Raw genomic sequence first — 21,051 nt, forward strand, 5'->3', positions numbered from 1 at the left:
ATTATTGATTGTGACATTATTTGGAAAAAGTATATTTGTGTATGTAATTAAGCAAAGAATTTTAATGTAAGATAATCCTAGATTATCTGATTGGGCTTTAAATCCAATGAGAAATATCACTATGAGAAATAGAAGAGAAGTTACAGGCACAGAGGAAGAAACCATGTGAATATAGAGACAGAGGTTTGAGTTATATAGCTTAGTAAGTCAGTGAATGGCTGGAGTCACAAGAAGCTGAAAGAGCCAAAGAAGGATTCTCCTCTATTGCTTTCCAAGGGAGCATGGTCCTGCTAACCCTTTATTTTGGGATTTCTGGCCTCAAGAACTGTGAGAGAATAAATTTCTGTTGTTTTAAGCTACCAAGTTGCTGGTCATTTCTTACGGTAGTCCTAGGAAGCTAACACAGATATAATTATTCCCCTTTCATAGGTGGAGTAATGAAGTTTTGAGAGGTTAAATAACTTGTCTGAGAGCATATAACTGATAAGTAGAGGGAGTAAGGCTAGAATTCAGGTTTTACTTACTCTAAAGTTGATGTATTTAACCAGCCTGCTGTTCTGTCTCCCTTCTAAAATAATAATAATAGTAGTAGTAATAATAACAGTAATAATAATACTACCTGAGTACTTACTATATGTGGATACTGTGCTTCACATGTGAGATATACATATACAGTGCCTAACATGTGGCAGTTTTCAATAGATTTTATTCTTTACTAAAATTATTCTTTATTGATTTCAGTAATATAGGGAAACAAATTATGATGGTCACCAGGGCATTTTTTATCTCAGAAAAATTTATAATAATATAATTTCTTGTCTCAGAGTCATAGAGTTAGTGGGGGTGTCACAGAGGAAGTGAATAGGTACTGCAGAACAAAAACCTTTCTGTTAAACCATATCTTGCCAAAGTATTGGTTTTGGTAACATAAATTATAACCAAAATGGAAGTTAGAGATTAACTAATCACCTGCTTCAGTTTATAAATAATGAGAACAGAACTAGAGGAAAGTAGAAAATTGCCAAAGTCACACAGCAAGCTAGCTGTAGAGCTAAAATTCCAGACTTGATCTCCTAATTTCCTTGTCCTTGTTTTTTTCCACCGTATCATATTCTCTGTTATCCTTCTTGTATCCATGAAAATTAGAATTTGAAACATTTTTCAGGCACTATCTCAATAATGAATAAATGAATCTATGAATCAATCACAGATAATCACTGAGTGGTTCTACATGTCTATTCCTATTTGGGAAATATGAGAGAAATGTAATACATTCCTAGAGCCTGTCCTCAGGGGATGTTTTGGTGAGTTTATAGGTAGTCATCTTAAATTTATTGTATGTTTATTTTTCAGTTAATGCACTATTCTTTACAGAAAAAACATTTTTAAAAAGAACACTAACAAGAGTTTGAGGGGTGGAGCAGTATTTTCAAGTTGGTATACAGAGTACAGGCTGCAGCTTCCACCCTTAAAATTAACCTCTAAAAGTTCAAGAAAATTTTTTCTATATATTTAGAAAATTAGTGCAGGTATGACCATATTAAAATATAGGAAAGATAAATCACATAAAAATCTATAAATAATCCCTGAGGAAACAAAACCAGATAGAATTTGAACAAAGAGAGAACCCACAGCCTCACAGCCTAGGAGACATGTGGGATCTAGTGGGAGAGGGCTGACTTTTATAAAAGATAGAATCAACACCAAGGAACTTTCCTGACTAGAGGTTGTTGACACTAGGGTGGAAAGACACTAAGAGACAAATAATTGGGGATTAGTAGGAGCAAAGCAGCATATAACCAAGGCTGGGTTATATGTAAGCATTCTTTCTCTAATTCTTTTATGATTCAGAAAGCTGTGACAAGGATGAAGAAGTACTTGTGAGTGAGAAAGCAGAGGGGCTCAGGTAGCTGTCTACGCTAAGAAACAATAATATATACATATACATAGTTCCAGAATATCAATTGTAGTGGAATTATCCAAACTACAGTATGCTCCATTTATTTATCCCTCTCTTAAAAACTTTATCCCTTGTGCCCCAAAGTAGGCTGTATAATCAGAGTCAGCCGATTGTCTTGGAGTTAATCTCAACTACAAGGATGAGCTAACAATAAAAAAAAAATAGGACATTTGAGACATGTGAACATGTCAAAAGAGAGACAGTACACACCAGAGGAAACAGAACTAACAGAGCAGGCAGAATAGGACTTATTTAAGTATAATTATTTAAAAATAAGAGCAATAAGGGAGAGTATTGATTCCATGAAACAAGAAAGAATAGCCATAAAATTAAAATTAATATATGTAACTAAATATTTTTGAGATAAAAACTCAATAGATGGATTGAATGGTAGAATAGACCCACTAGTATAGATAACTAGTAATCTGAACAATTTGGTTAAGCAATTTTCAAATAATGCAACACAAATGAATGAAAAGATGGAAAGTATTTCTATAAGGTTAGCTTAATAAACAAAGAGAATTCAGAAGTGCCAATATGCACCTAATAGGAGTTCTAAAAGTAAAGAAATACTTACTCTAATATAAAGTTTCACCCAACAGAGAATAAACATTATTTCAAATTAATATGGAACATTATTAAAAATAGATCACAAAAAAGTCTCAAAAATTTCAAGGAACCAAAATTATAAAGATCATTTTCTCTCACCAAAATTCAATAAAACCAGAAATTAACAAAACTTCCCAAATTTTAGAATCCTAGTTTGGAAATATATGTATGTATTACAAAAATTAATGGATTTTGAAAATGATGACATAATGAAAGTTTTGAGATGTTTAGAATGAAATGACAAAATACTATAGAGAGATACTCATGGGAATTCAGAAAGAAGAACAAACAATACACAGTTTGAGGGAAGGATTGACAGTACTTGTGAATAACTTAAAAACTGGTTATGAAAGAGAGAAATTAGTCAAATATGACTAGAGTCTGAAAGCTAGGTGTTTTGAAAAAGTGATGTGCATTTGTTTCAATAAAGCTAGAAGGAGAAAACTTGCATGAAGGAAACTAGATTTTGGCAGAAAATGCAGGGTATAATGTATAGATTTATAATAGTTTGGAAGAGGTGATAGTTGATGTTATATGAATTAGTGACACCTCAGAGATGAAGAATGTAGAGAAGGAAGAGCAAAAGGTCAAAGACTGAACCTTTAGGAGTACCCATGTTTTGGTGATGGTAGGAAGAAGAGCTCTTTAGTTCTAAAACAAAAATGTTAGGAGGAGAAAAACCAAGATGCCATATGTCATTAAAGACAAAATAAGAAAGTTTCAATGAGTAAGAATGACCAGCAATGTCAAATGCAGTAGAGAAGTTAATAAAAAAAGTGAGATAGATAAAAAGCCATTGCATTTGGCAAGATGCTCACTGCCAACTTTCTAGAAAGCAATACAAATAGAATAATCATGGCAGATGCCAGAAGGAGGTGATTGAGTTAAATGGTTTAAGAAAATAAATAAATACAGGAGGTTCTTGAGATGTTTATTAGTAAAATTTATTACTGGAATCAATTTTCTTGATGATAGACCCTATCTCATAGAAGGTGAAGTGTTCTACCACTAAGTCAAAAACTATGCTATGTCTATCAGTACTCCTTCCTACCTCTTTTCTATCTTGTCAGTGTTCTAAGCCTTGGTCACAAAGAGTATGTATAGTTCATAAAGCTTCAGGAGGATTCCTACTATGAGTTTATGATGGTTGCTTTTTTCGATCACAAAGCAGATAATTATGTTGTCTCTGGTTATAACTCTAATTATAAGTTAGCCCTCTGTGGCTGCTACATTAATTCTGCTGGCTGGGCATGAAAATCTACTTTGGTTGTAGAAAGCTAGTGTGACTTCTGAAATGCTGGTTGCATATTAGAAGGATCTGACTCTCTCAGAATTGAATGAAGGAAACAATGGTTAGGCAGCTCCAAACTTATGGACCAGATATTTTTCTCAAGTCCACTTGTGATTCACAAGTACATAACATTGTGTACATCTGCAATGAAAAATAGAAAAAAAGACAATGTAGTCCCAATGCTAGTAATAAAACAGAAAATATAAGAAACCTAAAATAGTTACTTTATTAATATTTTATTTATATATAAATGCTGGTTATTTTAAAAGGAAAACTGGTTATTATAGGAGAATAAGGAAATCAAGAAAAATTTTTTTTCAGATTCTGAAGCATCTTCTGGGTACTTAAGAGAGTTCTGGAATTTGATGGTGCTGGTTTTCTATTATTATTAATTTTGGTTCAAAACTCAACCCTTTCTTTTTCCTTGAGATGAGAGTATAATTTTAACTATTCTTGTCATTTATAATCACCATTAGGGTCCTTTTTGAATCATAAATTATAACAGTTACATTTATAAAATATATAACATTTGTCTAACACTGCTAAAAAGCATTTTTATATAGTTGTTTCCTTCAATCCTCACAATGACCCAATGAGTGGAGTCTTAATTTACTAATTTTGCATATGAGGAAACTGAAGCTTAGCGAGAAGATAAGCAACTTGTCCCTGGGTACTCAGTGTTAAATAGCAGAACCGGGAGCTTTAACCTAAATCTTCTGACTCCAAAGCCCGTGTTCCAACCTCTACACTAAACTGTCTCACAAATAGAATGAAAATAGGAAGAAAGACAATTTTAAATGGAAAAGAAAGGACTTAAAGAAATCTTTCTACTTATATGATTATTAGAAATTGCCTGAGATAGACTAACTAATGGAACAAAAGCCCAAGGTCTGTGTGTGTATATATGTGTGTGTGTGTGTGTGTAGCTTTCCAGACGCAAGCATACCTCAGATATATTGCAAGTTAATTTTCAGACCACTGCAATAAAGCAAATATTGCAATAAAGTGAGTCATATAATTTTTTGTTTCTCATTGCATATAGGTTATGTTTACAATATACTGTAATCAGTTAAGTGTGCAACAATATTATGTCTGAAAAAAAAGGCAAACACCTTAATAAAAACTACTTTATTACTTAAAAAAGCTAACTACCAACTGGCATTCAAGGTTGTCACAAACCTTCAATTTGTAAAAAACACAATAAAGTGAAGCACAATATAAATGAAGTGTGCCTATATTTTCAAATTTGGATCAAGTGGGCTCAAGGGTTTGGGAATTAGGCTGTAGTGCAATATGAGAGAGAAGGCAATATGTAATTATTCATAACTTGAGGAGTACCAGTTTGGTGTTGCTCTTAGTTTAAATGCACTATTCTTTCAGAAAAAGTAACTTTCTAATTACTGATAGTAGTTTCTAAGTACTGATAACAGGGACATTATATTCCTGCTGCTCTTAACTCAGCATGGGGTCTGACTATAACATTTTCTTGTTGTGTGATGTCTTTCTCAAGGAACTCAGTAATTCCAGAAGCCATTTCATATTTAATATTTTTAATATTAATAAGAAACAAGGGAGGGGGTGCAAATATAATTGTGCACATTTTATAGGTTTAAAACTCAAAATACAAAATAACAAGCTGTTTAGGATCATAGGACATGTTATTCTCAGAGCCAAGAATAGACTAAATCAGTATCTGGAATTTTTTAAACATTTTTTATTGATTTATAATCATTTTACAATGGTGTGTCAAATTCCAGTGTAGAGCACAATTTTTCAGTTATACATGAACATATATATATTCATTGTCACATTTTTTTTCTCTGTGAGCTACCATAAGATCTTGTGTATATTTCCCTGTGCTATACAGTATAATCTTGTTTATCTATTCTACAATTTTGAAATTAGAAAGAAGAAGAAAGTTCTCAGTGTAGGTTTGATAGGAATTCCTTTGTTGTGCTTTCTAATGGAAGAAATAATGACAGTGAACAAAGATTGCCCATAATCATTCGATTTTTTTAGTGACTGTTCCTTCTATTCAACTACTCTGTGCAGACAGATATCTACTCTAAGTCTATATTTGAAGACTCTAATAAAGTATTTTGTACCTTATGGGTATTCAGTATACTTCATGCTTGTGAACTACCTAACTATGGGTCAATGATTGCCAACAGTGGCTAATAAAGAAAGACATCATTCATTCAATCATTAATTCATCAAATCAACAAGATTGACTTTCTACTATGTACCTATTACTATAACAAGCATTGATGAAGATATAAGAGTATGAGATTATGGTCACTCCTCTAAACAGCTTCCTTCCAATTGAGTGAAGGAAAAATAAGACATGCTGCATGTATTCATTCACTCATCTCTAAGATATAGCTAGAAAAGGAATTCCTAGTGGTGTGACACAAGTTATAAACAAAGGGGTAGAATATTTCTAGTTTAAAAGTATGCATATGCATTGGTGTTAATGCATAAAGATGTTTATCTGAATAAAGCTAACTAGAGTTGGCAGTGACCTCTCCCATATCTAATCCCACAGATGGTTCTGAAATTTGTGATCATTTTCTCTGTTTCAGGAATAGACTATGGATGCCTGCCAAGTGATAAAAAATTCTTTTTACTTACATATTTCAGAGTTTTCAAAGCAATTTCACATCCATTATTTAACTTGATCTTCACAACGATGCTATGAAATAGGTAGACTATATACCACAGTGCACTAAAGGCCCTGGGGCACCATAGCAAACTCATAGCGGTGCCATGGGATAATTTTAATGTTCAGGAGAAACAGTGATATTCAACACTGAGGTAATTCACAGTATCAACATTCAATATCAACACATTTCTTTTGATGACATCATATTAGAAACTCGGTTTATGGCAGTTGGTGTGATAAAAAGCAAGTACTGTATGAAATTCATTATCAATAAATAGGTAATGATGGTGGTGCTGTGCAGATTAATTGCAGAATTTGAGAAGTTGTGCAGTGTCCAATAGGCACACTCATCCCATTAGTAATTCTGGTTATATAAGAATAGAATAAATTATTTTTTTCTTTCCATTCATGTATGTTGTTTTTTCAAGCTATTAACTAAGTTATTAGGGCATATATACTTAAGTTGTTTGGACCCAATTACTTGACAGACCAAAGTGTTAGTTGTTTCTTTTGGCCTAAGGGTACTGTGAAAAAAATTACTGAGACAACTAAGGTGCTATGAAATGAGAAAATTTGGGAAATTCTTTATTATCCCAATTTCCAAAGATATTATAAAATAGAGACCCAGAGAACATAAGGAACTATTCTCAAGATCAGAGATGAAACTAGGACCTTGTTATGACTTTATTAAAGTGGAGCACATTGTGTTGGAAGGTGAGCCGAGGTTCAATAACAGACAAGAGGATTTGAGAAAGAGAAATTTGTTACTCACAGGTCCTGGACACAATCTCACTCAATTTCCTTTACTTTACAAGTAAAAAAAGCAAATTCCAGATCAACAAAATGCCTTACCAGGGTCACATAGTGAGCTAATAATAGCATTCATACAATTATTTAAGCTTAGAAAGCATTTTCACTTTCTGTATTTCATTTGCCTCTAATCACAACCTTCAGAATTTAGTATTGTTGACCTTACTATAGAGGAAACAGGTGTGAAGACTTGAAAACCACTGAACTAAAGTGAGTTTACCTTCTTAATTCCACAAATGTTGATTCCAAAGCCATTCCCTTTCCACTATATCAAACTATCAAACAGTGAAACCCACTCTGACCTGAAATCTCACTTAGGTTATACAGAAAATAGAACCCAGTATCTCTCACTCATAGTCCATGGTTTTTCCCCAATATGTCACCGCACTTACCTCAGCCTTTATTGAGTAAGACAGGTTTGATACCTATGCAGAATGAAGCCTGCTTTATGCTCCACAATTTAGGGCAAACTAATGATCACAGGGATTACATCAAAAATTAAATCATGTTCTACCCCAGCTACTCATACTAACTCTGCTAGACTGAGAATAACACAAGCTTGTACACCAAAAAAGGAGGGTGGAACCAGGGTTGCCATGGTGGCCCAAGGCTGCATCTTAGGTCACCTCTGAGGCTGTGACACCAGAAGGCACATAAATGATTGCCAGGTAAGCTGAGTCAAGAGAGAACAGAAACATTTCAGTAATACCTAGGAAACCCATGAGCTGGTGCTTTCCTGGAGTGAAAGTCTGGCAGCAAGATTATTAAGCTAGGGAGTGAGTAACATGAGGGTAGAGGAATCCCTACCCTTTAAAGGTAATTACTATTTTTAAATGGAAGATAATAGATGTCAGCATAAAAATCTTTCTGCATCACAATTTAGGAAATTTTCAATTAACTTTAAATAACTAGCATACACCATTAACCCTGGTGAGAATATTATTTCTATTTTGTCTTTTCTCATATCTTTCTCCATTTATATGGCTATTATTTTAACTTTTTTAATGTTCAATTTATAATTTTCTAGGTCATTTTGTTCTGAAGCACATTTCCCCATTGCCCTTTAAATGTCCCCCCTTCACCATATTCTATTTGTAATAGTGGAATGGAGACTTCTATATATATATAATGAAATTTAAATGGCTCTCAGTAGTTGAGGGTGTGCCAATACCTGTCAGTATCCAAAAGGGGGGAATCTCAGTCAGCAGGAAGATTCAGGCTTATTGAAAGCCAGACCAAATAAGCAAAATAAGAAAGGAAAATGGAGAAATTACAACAAATAACATAGAAATACAGAATATCATTTGAGAATATTATGAAAAAATATATGGAACCAAAATAAATAACCTAGAGGATATGGTCAAGGTTCTAGAAACATACAGTCCACCAAGACTGAATCACGAAGAAACTGACCACTTGAACAAACCGATGACTAGAAATGGAATTGAATTACCAATAAAAAAACCTCCCTGCAAATAAAAGTCCAGGATGAGACGGTTTCACCAGGTAATTCTACCAAACGTACAAAGAAGAATTCATACCAGTCCTTCTCAAACTCTTCTAGAAGATTGAAAAGGAGGGAGTACTCCCAAACGCATTCTATGAAGCCACAATTACCCTGATACCAAAACCAGGCCAAGACACTACCAACAAAGAGACTTACAGGCCAATATCGCTGATGAACATAGATGCAAAACTCAGACCAAAATATTAGCAAACAGAATCCAATAGCACATAAAAAAAATTATACATCATGATCAAGTGGCATTAAACCCAGGGACACAAGGGTGGTTCTACATACACAAATCAATGAATGTAATATATCACATCAACAAGAGAAAGGACAAAAACCACATGATCATCTCAATAGTTGCAGAAAAAGCATTTGATAAAATTCAACACCCATTTATGATAAAAACTCTCACCAAAATGGGTATAGAGGGAACATATCTCAACATAATAAAAGCTATATATGACAAACCTACAGCCAGCATATTACTCAATGGTGAAAAACTCAAGAGCTTCCCACTAAAATCTGGGACAAGACAAGGCTGTCCACTCTTAACACTCCTATTCAACATAGTCTTGGAAGTCCTAGCCACAGCAATCAGACAAGAGAGAGAAATAAAAGGGATCCAAATTGGAAAAGAAGAGGTAAAAGTGTCAGTATATGCCAATGACATGATACTATATATAGAAAACTCTAAAAGGTCCACACAAAAACTGCTAGAACTAATCTGAGAATTCAGCAAGGTATCAGTTAACAAGATTAACGTACAAAAATCAGTTGTATTTCTTTACACTCATAATGAATCAACAGGAAAAGAAAGTAAAGAAACAATCCCCTTTAAAATAGCACCCAAAGTAATAAAATATCTGGGAATAAATCTAAGCAAGAAGGTGAAAGTCTTGTACACAGAAAAGTATAAAGCATTGATGAAGGAAATTAAAGAGGACTTTAAAAAATGGAAAGAGAGCCCATGCTCCTGGACTAGAAGAATCAATATTGTTAAAAGGCCTAACTGCCCAAGGCAACCTACAGATTTAATGCAATCCCTATCAAATGACCCAGGACATATTTCACAGAACTAGAACAAATCATAATAAAATTTATATGGAACCACAAAACACCTAGAATTGGCAAAGCATTACTGAGGAGAAAGAAAGAGGCTGGAGGAATAACTCTCCCAGACTTCAGACAATACTATAGAGCTACAGTCATCATAACAGCATGGTATTGGTACAAAAACAGACATATAGACCAATGGAACAGAATAGAGAGCCCAGAAATGAACTCACAAACTTTTGGTCAACTAATCTTCGAGAAAGGAGGCAAAAACATACAATGGGATAAATACAGTCTCTTCAGCAAGTGGTGTTGGGAAAACTGGACAGCAGCATGTAAATCAGTGAAGCTAGAACACTCCCTTTCACCATATACAAAAATCAACTCTAAATGGATCAAAGACTTAAACATAAGACAAGATACAATAAATTTCCTAGAAGAAAATATAGGCAAAACATTCTCACATAAGTCTCAGAAATGTTCTCCTAGAACAGTCTACTCAAGCCATAGAAATAAAAGCAAGAATAAACAAATGGGACGTAATGAAACTTACAAGCTTCTGCACAGCAAAGGAAACCAGAAGTAAAACAGAAAATCAACCTACAGAATGGGAGAAAATTTTTGCAAGTGAAACCGACAAAGGCTTGATCTCCACAATATATAAGCAGCTCATACGACTTAATAAGAAAAAAACAAACAACCCAACCCAAAACTGGGCAGAAGGCCTAAACAAGCAATTCTCCAAGGAAGAAATACAAATGATCAATAGGCACATGACAAAATGCTCAATATCACTAATTATCAGAGAAATGCAAATCAAAACTACAATGAGGTATCACCTCACACCAGTCAGAATGGCCATCATTCAAAAATCCACAAATGACAAATGCTGGAGAGGCTGTGGAGAAAGGGGAACCCTCCTACGCTGCCGGTGGGAATGCAGTTTGGTGCAGTCACTGTGGAAAACAGAATGGAGATTCCTGAAAGACTAGGAATAAACTTCCCATATGACCCAGGAATCCCACTCCTGGTCATATATCCAGAAGGAACCCTACTTCAAAAAGACACCTGCACCCCAATGTTCATAGCAGCACTTTTTACAATACCAAAGACATGGAAACAGCCTAAGTTTCCTTCAACAGATGATTGGATAAAGAAGAAGTGGTTTATTTATACAATGGAATAGTATTCAGCCATAAAAACCAACAACATAACGCCATTTGCAGCAACGTGGATGTTCCTGGAGAATGTCATTCTAAGTGGAGTAAGCCGGAAAGAGAAAGAAAAATACTATATGAGATCTCTCATATGTGCAATCTAAAAAAAAAAAAGAAAAAAAAAAGGAACATAAATCCAAAACAGAAACAGACTCATAGATACAAAATACAAACTTGTGGTTGCCAAGGAGAAGTGGGTGGGAAGAGACAGACGGGGATTTCAAAATTTGTAGATACTGACAGGTATATGCAGAATCGATAAACAAGTTTATACTGTATAGCACAGGGAAATATATACAAAATCTTGTGGTAGCTCACAGCAAAAATAAATGTGACAATTAATATATGTATGTTCATGTATAACTGAAAAATTGTGCTCTACACTGGAAATCGCCACAACACTGTAAATTGACTATAATTCATTAAGAATGTTAAAAAAATAAAAGAAAACCAGACTTGCAGGCAATAGCTTTTAAAGTATGCAAATATATGTAATTTGGGGCCACAAGTGTTAAGCCCTGCTGTCCAGCAGAGCCAGATGATCTGGAAGTGTTCCTTGGGTGGCAGTCATAAAAATAGGGGCTACAGATAATAGTGTAAGCTCCTTTCTATGTGATACCAGTGAGCTAGAGCAAGGCAAAGGGAAAGTGCAAAGACAACATCCCTAAATCTATATTTCCTGATAGCACTTGTGTAGCTTCTTGATGAATGCCAAATCTAACAGTTGCCCTAAGGCTGACGCTCCAGAACAAGCAAATGGGACCATTTCACAGATAGACTGAGAGTGTATTTCAATCTGCTGTCTGTGCAGTGCCTTGGCGGTAGTAGCCTGCCAAGAACTTTGTCTCTAATTATTATGGTTCCATGGGATCCAGGAACACAAGCCCCTCCAGAGCCAGGTGGTCAAGGAGTGTCCCCTGGGTAGCCACTACAAAAACCAGGGCACCAGATGTAAAACTCCACTGGGAGATCCTGGCACTCTACAATATGGCAGAGGGTGAGTGTGAATATGGCACCCCCTGCTTGGAGAGAGGCAGAGGGAGAATGTACAGATGGCACTTGTAGGGGAGAGGGAGTAAAAGAACCCAGAGTTTTAAGAGAAGGGACCCGCTGGCTGGAGTGAGGCAGAATGAGAGTGCAAAGACGGTGTTCACCAGTGAGCAGGTGCCTAGGTATGTGTTAATTAGATGACTGCCTTGCAAGCATACATTTTAAGTTAGAAAACAAGCCTCTTTCACATTAAGTCTGGGCTCCTCTCAATCTTCTGCCTCTTCTTTGAGACCTGCAGTGGGTGAGTCCATGCATGAACCCTTTAAGGGCTGCTTCTCTGTCTGTTATACCTTGTGGGTCTCATGGACAAAAGCCCGATAGGTTTTCAAAGCTAGATGGTTTGGGGACTTATTTCTCAGGCCTTAAAAGTTGGGGGTCCCAATGTGAGAATCAAATTCTTTGCTCCTCAGAGAGATTCTCTAGGTTTTGTGTTCCTTCCTAATTGTGAGTCACTGCTCTGGGGATGGAGTTTATGGTAAGATTGTGTCCCAGAGTCTCCTACCCATTTCAGTGTGGGCCTTCTCTCATTTGCCCAATATTTAGGAGTCACTCAGAGAGATTTTTTGTTTTGTTTTGTTTTGTTTTTCCAGAGTAAGTTGTTCCATAAATTGTTGCAGATCTGCTATGTCCATGGGAGGAAGTGAGTCAGGATCTTCCTGTCACCATCTTGAACCAGAACCATAATGTACTTTTGAGTTTATTTTTTTCATTCCTGACTTTCCTGTTAACTTTTATTTTTATGTCATATATAGAACTTGAACTCTCTACACATTTTACATATACTATTTCTTATTGAAACATACTTTTTAATGATTATTAGGATACTATGCTTTATTTAACCATGAAGTATGCAACCACAGCTGTTGCTACTAATATAATTCTTAATAAAATTTGTCTCAATTTTATATCTCGAATTTCTTTATAATTTTCATAAAAACTCCCTTTGGCAAGACAGAAAATATTTTGTCAGTTTAATTTCAATTTAATAAACATTTGATGAATGTCTCGTCTCTTTTGTACTAAGTACTGTAGAAGGATACACAGATGAACAAACAATGGTCTTTGCCCTTAAGTAGAAGTGACAAAGTATACACAAAATATAGACAAATAAATGTAACACAAAGCAAAGTGTAATAACGTAAGAGTGGCCTAAAAATGCCTCAGTAGCAACTGGAGCAATATTATTTAAATCAAATCCAGAAGAATAATTGAGATTTCAACAAACTAAGAAGAAAAGAGTTCAGATTTCAGAAGAAAGGAATATCACAAACAAATGCAAATTCAGTAAAGCTCAATTCAGTAAAGCTGCAGAAGAGCAATAGTAGCAAAATGGCAAAATATTTGTTTGTCTAAAATTTAATGGAGAATTCAATATGCAATAGGCAATCATTCTGGGAGGATAAGATGTTTAGAACCAATCACTGAGTACCTTGATTTTTTATGTGAAGGAGTTTAGACTTGATTCTGTGGGTAATGGGGAGATATTACATAGTTTCAAATAGATTGATGACATGATAAAAGGAAATGCTTTAGGGAGAACACTCTGCTCACAATGGATAAGTTGTATTAATAATAGACTTGGAAAACTTACATAAGTCAGGTCAGGAGAAATTAAGATTAGATGGAGTGGGTTAAATGACAGAAGGAATGAAGAATAGGGGATAGAGATATGAGATATGTTTCACACGTTCATCAATTATTCAATAAATTTCACATTCAAGTGTATTGTATCCAGCATTGACCCTGAAAACAAGAATATGCACATTATGTACTTCTTTCAGTGGAAATCAGAACAATTAAGAGTAAAAAAAAGGTGCCATAGGCATTTAGGTAGCTGCAAATAAAGTTAAATGACCCTCCCCCCACAAGATATAAGATAAAGTTGGAGGGAGGATTCTATTTATCTTTGGCTGCATAATCTACACTAATCGCAGACACTGAGACTTAGATTTAAGGACCTTGCAGATATTTTAGCCAAATCACTTAATTTTGTCTATCAAAAACAGTTATTAAATAAGAATGGTGATTTCCAGGGGTTGGATAAATGGAGAAATGGAGAGTTGCTGTACAGTAAATGTAGTGTTTCAATCATACAGGACAAAAAAGTTCTAGAGATCTGTACAAGAATCAATGTACATATAGTCAATAATACTGTTCTGTACAGAATTTTTGATAGGGTAGTCTTGATGTTTTTTACCACACACAAAAAAACCCAATATTGAATGTCTATTGTCTGCTTAGCCCTGTGCTAGGTGAAGTAGAGAATATCAAAGAATTGTAAGACATGCTCATTTCTATCATCAAGTTATAGTCTGATTAAGAAGATAAAATATGGTACATGACACAATAGCAAACAATATAAGATAGATGAGAGCATAAGGTGAGCCGGTACTTTCTGGGGAGGATTTGTGAAGGGTATGGAACTTGACACAGGAGGTGAGAACTTAGTAAGATGTAGGCATGTTGGCCTTAAAAACTACACGTGACTAGTGTTTTTACATTTTTTCAAAGTGATTCACATCTACTTACTCAAATATTGTATAAGGTAAGCTGAGCAAGCATTATAATGCCCTTTTGATGATGAATAAATATGTGTAAAGAAATAAGGTGTTTCCCCAAAGTCCCTTACCTAACTTAAAATGCAGAACCTTGATTAAGGAGTTAGGTCCAGAATGGAGAAAATGGTGTTGTGGTGACTAAATGGCTGCTTTAGGCTTTAAGACTCTGATTTGGGGCTCCATCTCACTCAGTAAAATCCTATTATCTGTGAAAAAAAATCTACAAGTCAAATAACTCTTTGTCTATCTTTCTATAGTGACACATTATTATAGAATATGAAATATACTCCTTTGAATTAACATGATAATTGTATAGTGACCTAGGAACTCTTCTTAAAAGTAAAACTTTCCACATTTGCCAACAACTGCTTATCTGATCTTTCATCTATGCATCTTTTAGTTTTGCTAACCTATCATCTGCTCAAAAATCTGAATAAACAAAGTATAAATACAAAGTATAAAATATATGTTAGAGGTTTGGAGAATTTATTAATTTGGATTAACTATGAAATTGCACTCTGGACTATAGATATTTAACTAACAATTTCTCTTTTCTTAACACACACTTTAAAAATATTTTTACACTTTTACATAGTTCATTCATCTTTGAAGGATTTGTTGATGATATATAGTGAGAGATTAGAAGATTTATATTTTGTGGTAATAGACTGAGTCACAGAGGGGATTAAGTGACTGGCTCAGGGTCAAATTAAAAAAAAAAAAAAAAGAGCCATTTGTGATGTAGAAAACTACTCACCAAGAATTGTAATGACACAAAAACCTTGAGGGCAAAGATTAATTTTTACTGCTTTACTTTTATATCACTTTATAGGCCATAACTCTTATACTGGATGTGTTTAATTCTCTTTTATCTCATCCATCTCACTGTATAATATTATTCACATTCTATTCAAATATTGGGTTTTCTCACATATGCATAAAAACTAGATCTTTCAACTCCAGTAAAAAAGTCATATCCTAAATCAGTTCAGCAAAACAAGGACTTTATTTGGAATATTCAGAAAGTATTTCAAATTTGAAAGCACTCAATACTTAAATTTGAACCCAGACTCTACTTCCTTAACTAAGTACTCAGCCATCTATCTAAGAAACATCTAGACCAATAATGAAAATTGAAATTGTATTTCAGATTAGAATTGTATCAGTTAAATTCAAATTTTGTTTAGAATAATTTCCAGTGGACTGATTGTATCATTTCAATGGTTTTATAGAATACTCAAGCTTACTATGGGTTTTTACCAGTTCATATTTTTTTAGGTTTCATTTTTTAAATTGTATTTCATGTGGAGGTCAGCGAGTAGGCTTAGTGTAAGGTTTTAATTATTATTATTATTATTATTTGGTTTATAATTCTACTTGCTCAGTTACTGAGGGATGATTTTTTTTAAATCAAACCCTAAACTAGATTTCCAATTTAGAAGGACTGTGAATGTGGTTAATCTTCTGGGCATAGACTTTTTAATTACTTTCCTGATTGGTTTTGGTCCATTAAGTCAGTGAAGATATAGTTCCCCAAATTATGTCTATGGATGATTTAGGAAATCTATTCTACTATTTGTTTATTCTGTCAAATTTTAATTATCCATTGTTTGATTTTGGTGCATTTACAACCACTATGAATCCAAAAATATCATAAAATAAAGATTTTACAAGGATAAGGGCTGTACAAAGTTATGTTTATAATAACAGTTTCCACTTTATTGGGCAGAATAAGATATTCTGTAGTTTAGATAATAAGATAATAAGCAGTGTGCAATACCTACAAAGGGAATCAGTGATTTATTAAAAATTTCTGCTCTTGTAAGAACCTGCCTTATCTACAAAGTATATTCTAAAATTACACTTTAAAATATGAAAACTGCTTTCATAAGAGAGTAGAAAAGATAGTTTCACTTTACCCCCATGACCCCTCCTTCAAGCCTGAGTACATCAGTTCAGAAAGACACAACTTCTCCATGGAAGATGGAGAATTAAGTGAGTACCTAACTTAAATCATGAACTCTTATCACCAGTCTAGTACCAGTGTCAAACCAGCCCCTGTGGTCCCAGACTCCAGGCAGGCTCCCATAACCCTAAGTTCCATACCCCTTCAGCCCCAAACTAGGCTGGACAGGCCAGCCTCCAAGCTGTCTCCTGTGAATCCAAGCCCCTGAACAACCCCAACACCACACCAGCAACTGTGTACCCAACAACCAAGCTTGTTCCTGAAGACCCAGGCTCTAAGCTAACACCAGACCCAGGCTATAAGCTGTCCCTCATGGACCAACACTCCCTGCCCACACCAACACCAAGCTGAGTCCTGCGGCCCCATCTTCAGGCTTACTCCAGTGCTAGGACAACCTACATGAACCTAAATTCTAGGCTAGCTCCCACAGACTTATGTTCCAAGCAAGTCTCAATGATGGGCAGACTTAGCCTCCAAGCTGATAACCATGGATCTAGACACTAGGACTACTATCACAGTCCCATTTATAAGACCCATCCCATTGGTCCCCAATACCCTGAAGAACCAGGATCCAGGTCTACTCATGTGGATTCAGGTCTCATGCCCATCACTGCATATTCAGGAATATGTACACCCTGTGAACCCAAGTGAGAGTCCTGCACTAGTAGATCCATGCTCCAGACCCACTTCCATGGACCCAAGCACCAGGCAAGACCACATGCTAAACCAGGCACCAGATCTGCACATTCAAGGACTCCAGCAACAAACCATCTGTGGACACCATCCGACTGCACATCTGCAATCTCTGGACAGACTGATTGGTGAAGAACTACCTGCTGAAGCCAGTCTGTAATGGCTGGAAGAGGTGTTTATTTCTTCGAATGCACAGATACCAATTTAAAGACCATAAATATCAAAAATAATCAAGAAAACATGACATACTAAAGGAAACTAATAACATTCCAACAAATAAATCTAAAAAAGTAGAGATCTGACAAAGAATTCAGAACACTTCTCTTAAAAAAATTCAGTGAAATATAAGAAAACATAGAAAAAGTTAAAAAATAGTTAATCAATGCATGAACAAAATTAGATGTTCAAGACAGAAATAGAGAATATTAAAAATCAAAGCAAGTTCTTGGCCAAGATGGTGGGGTAGAAAGACCCTGAGCTTACTTCCTCTCATGGGCACACCAAAATCACAACTATCTGCAGAAAAACAATCCATGAAAAAACTGGAACCTAGCAAAAAAGATCTTCTACAACTAAAGATATAAAGAAGTAACCACTACAGGACAGGGTAGATGCAGTAATCTGAGAGGAGCCTGGGTCAGACCTACCTGCTAATCTTAGAGTATCTCTCAGAGAGGCAGGAAGCAATTACAGCTTACCCTGGGAACACAGATGCTGGGAACACAGATACTGGTAACAGCCACTTTTGGGAGTTCCTTTTACCATATGGACACTAGTGCTAGCAGCACCATTGTGGAATCCTCCCTCTAGCTCAAGACCTGGATCCATCCAACAGCCTGTAGGTGCCAGTGCTGGGATGCCTCAGGCCAAGCAACTAACTGTGCAGGGAACACAAATCCACCCATCAGCAGACAGGCTGCCTTACCACCTCCAGAACCTACTTCTATCTCTGGACAAGGCCTTGCCCACCAGAGGGCCCAGGACACAGCTTCACCCACCAGTGGGTGGGCACCAGCCTAGAATCCCCTGGGCCCTGGCCTTGCTTTCAAGTCAGCCTTCTCTAGCCTCTGGACCAGTCTCACTCACTAAGGGCATACACCAGACTCAGGAAAACTAGTTACACATCCTGTGGGATAGACCCTGCCCTGGGACCATCTGAGCCAATCCCTATGCATTACCAGTTCAGCACAACCTTCAGGACACCCCAAACCTCACAGTCAACTGTGTCAGAAATTGCCCTCCCAACAATCCTACACCAGCTCTGGCACCCCTGGGTCCCATAACCAAGCTCTAGGATCCAGTTCTGTCCACCACTAGGCAGGCACTAGCCTCAGGACAGGCTTCACCTACCAGTGGGAAGGCAACAGCCATGAAGTCTTCTGAACCCTAACTCCACCCAAAAGTAAGCCAGCATAAGTCCCAGGGCACCTTGGGGTTCTGCAGTCAGCTTCTTTGTGACTTTGTCTCATTAACCAGTGGCTGGAAGCCTCTGCACATGGTAGGACCTGACAACCAACTGGGCCAGGGAGCAACCAAGACTGCCAGACCACCCACATAATCAGTCTGCCACAACAAAATAATCCATGAACCCCTCATTGGGGAACCACTGGAGCATTTGCCTTGGGTGATGAGAGAGCAGTGCACAACTGGGAATGCATAGGATGTCTCCTAAAAAGGGACACTTCTCCAAGGTCAGGAAACATAACCAAACTACCATATACATAAAAATAGAAATAATAGTTTAAGGAAATCAGGCAACAGAGGAATATTTTCCAGATAAAGGAACAAGATATAATCCCTGAAGAAATAAATGAAGTACAGAAAGGCAATCTACCTGAGAAGGAGTTCAGGATAGTGATTGTAATGACGACCAAAGAACCTGGGGAAAATAATGGATGCACAAAGCAAAGCTTAAAACTTTTTAAAAAGAGTTAGAAAATCTGAAGAACAACCAGAGATAAAGAATACCATAATTGAAATGAAAAATACACTAGAAGGAAGCAATGGTAGACTAAATGATACAGGGTAGTGGTCAGTTAATTGGAAGACAGAGTAGTGTAAATCACTGATGCTGAACAGGAAGAAAAAAAAGAATGAAAGTGAAAATAAACAAGGGCAGTTTAAGAAACCTCTGGGACAACATCAAGTACATTAACATTTGTGTTATAGGAGCCCCAGAAGGATAAAAGTGAGAAGAAGGGGCTGAGAATATATTTGAAAAAATAATAGCTGAAAACTTACCTAACCTAGGAAAAGAAGCAGACATCAAAGTACTGGAGGTACAGAGTCCCATATGGGATTAATACAAAGAGGAACATGCTAAGACACATTGTAATTAAAATGACAAGAATTAAAGATAAAGACAGAATATTAAAAGCATCAAGGGAAAAGCAACAAGTATCATACAAGGGAACTCCATAAGGCCATCAATGGAATTTTAAGCAGAAACTGTAGGCCAGAAGAAAGTGGCATGATATATTCAAAGAGATGAAAGAGAAATGCCTACAACCAAGAATACTCTACTTAGCAAAGATCTCATTCAGATTTGATGGAGAGATCAGAAGTTTCACAGACAAGCAAAAACTAAGAGTTCAGCACCACCAAACCGGTTTTACAATAAATGCTCAAGAAACTTCTCTAGGTGGAAAAGAAAAGACCACAACTAGAAACAAGAAACTTATGAAATGGAAAAGCTCATTGCTAAAGGCAAACATATAGTAAAGGTAGGAAATCAACCACACACAAAGCTAGTAGGAAGGTTAAAAGAAAAAAAAAGTAGTAAAATCATCTATATCCACAATAAGAAGTTAATGGATACACAAAAAACTTATATGTAAAATATGATATCAAAACAGTAATAGCGAGGGGAGGAGAGTACAAATGTAGGGTTGGTAAAATGCATTTGAAAGTAAGAAATCAAAACCAAAAAATCACATATATAGAAAGATTGCTATATAAAAAACCTCATGGTAACCACAAACAATAAATCTATAGTAAATACACACACACACACACACACATACACACACAAACATAACACAAAAGACAATTATCAAATAATAAGAGAAGAAAAGAAAAGAAGAAAGGAAACAAAAATACCTGTGAAAACAACACCAAAACAATTAACAAAGTGTTAATAAGAACATATATATCAATAATTTCTGTAAATGGAAATATATCAATAATTACTGTAAATGGAAATGGACTAAATGCTCAATCAAGACATAGACTGGCTGAATGTATACAAAAGCAAAACCTGTATGCATGCTGTTTAGAAGAGACTCACTTCAGATCTAAAGACACACACAGACTAAAAGTGAGGGGATGGGAAAAGGTATCCCATGCAAATAGAAATCAAATAAAAGCCAAGGTAGCAATGCCTATATCAGACAAAGTAGACTTTAGAGACTGCTACAAGACACAAAGTTAAACATTACATAATATTAAAGGGATCAACCCAAGAAGACATAAATACATATGCACCCAACATAGCAACACCTGAATATATAAAGCTAATATTAACAGATATAAAGAGAGAAATTGGCAGTGGTACAATAATAGTAGGGGACTTTAACACCTCTCTTACATTAACGGACAGGTCATCCAGACAGAGTATCAGTAAGGAAATACTTGCCTTAAATAACATATTATATCAAATGGACTTATCTA

The sequence above is a fragment of the Camelus dromedarius genome, chromosome X, assembly GCF_036321535.1.
Source record: "Camelus dromedarius isolate mCamDro1 chromosome X, mCamDro1.pat, whole genome shotgun sequence".
In the NCBI taxonomy this organism is placed as follows: Eukaryota; Metazoa; Chordata; class Mammalia; order Artiodactyla; family Camelidae; genus Camelus; species Camelus dromedarius.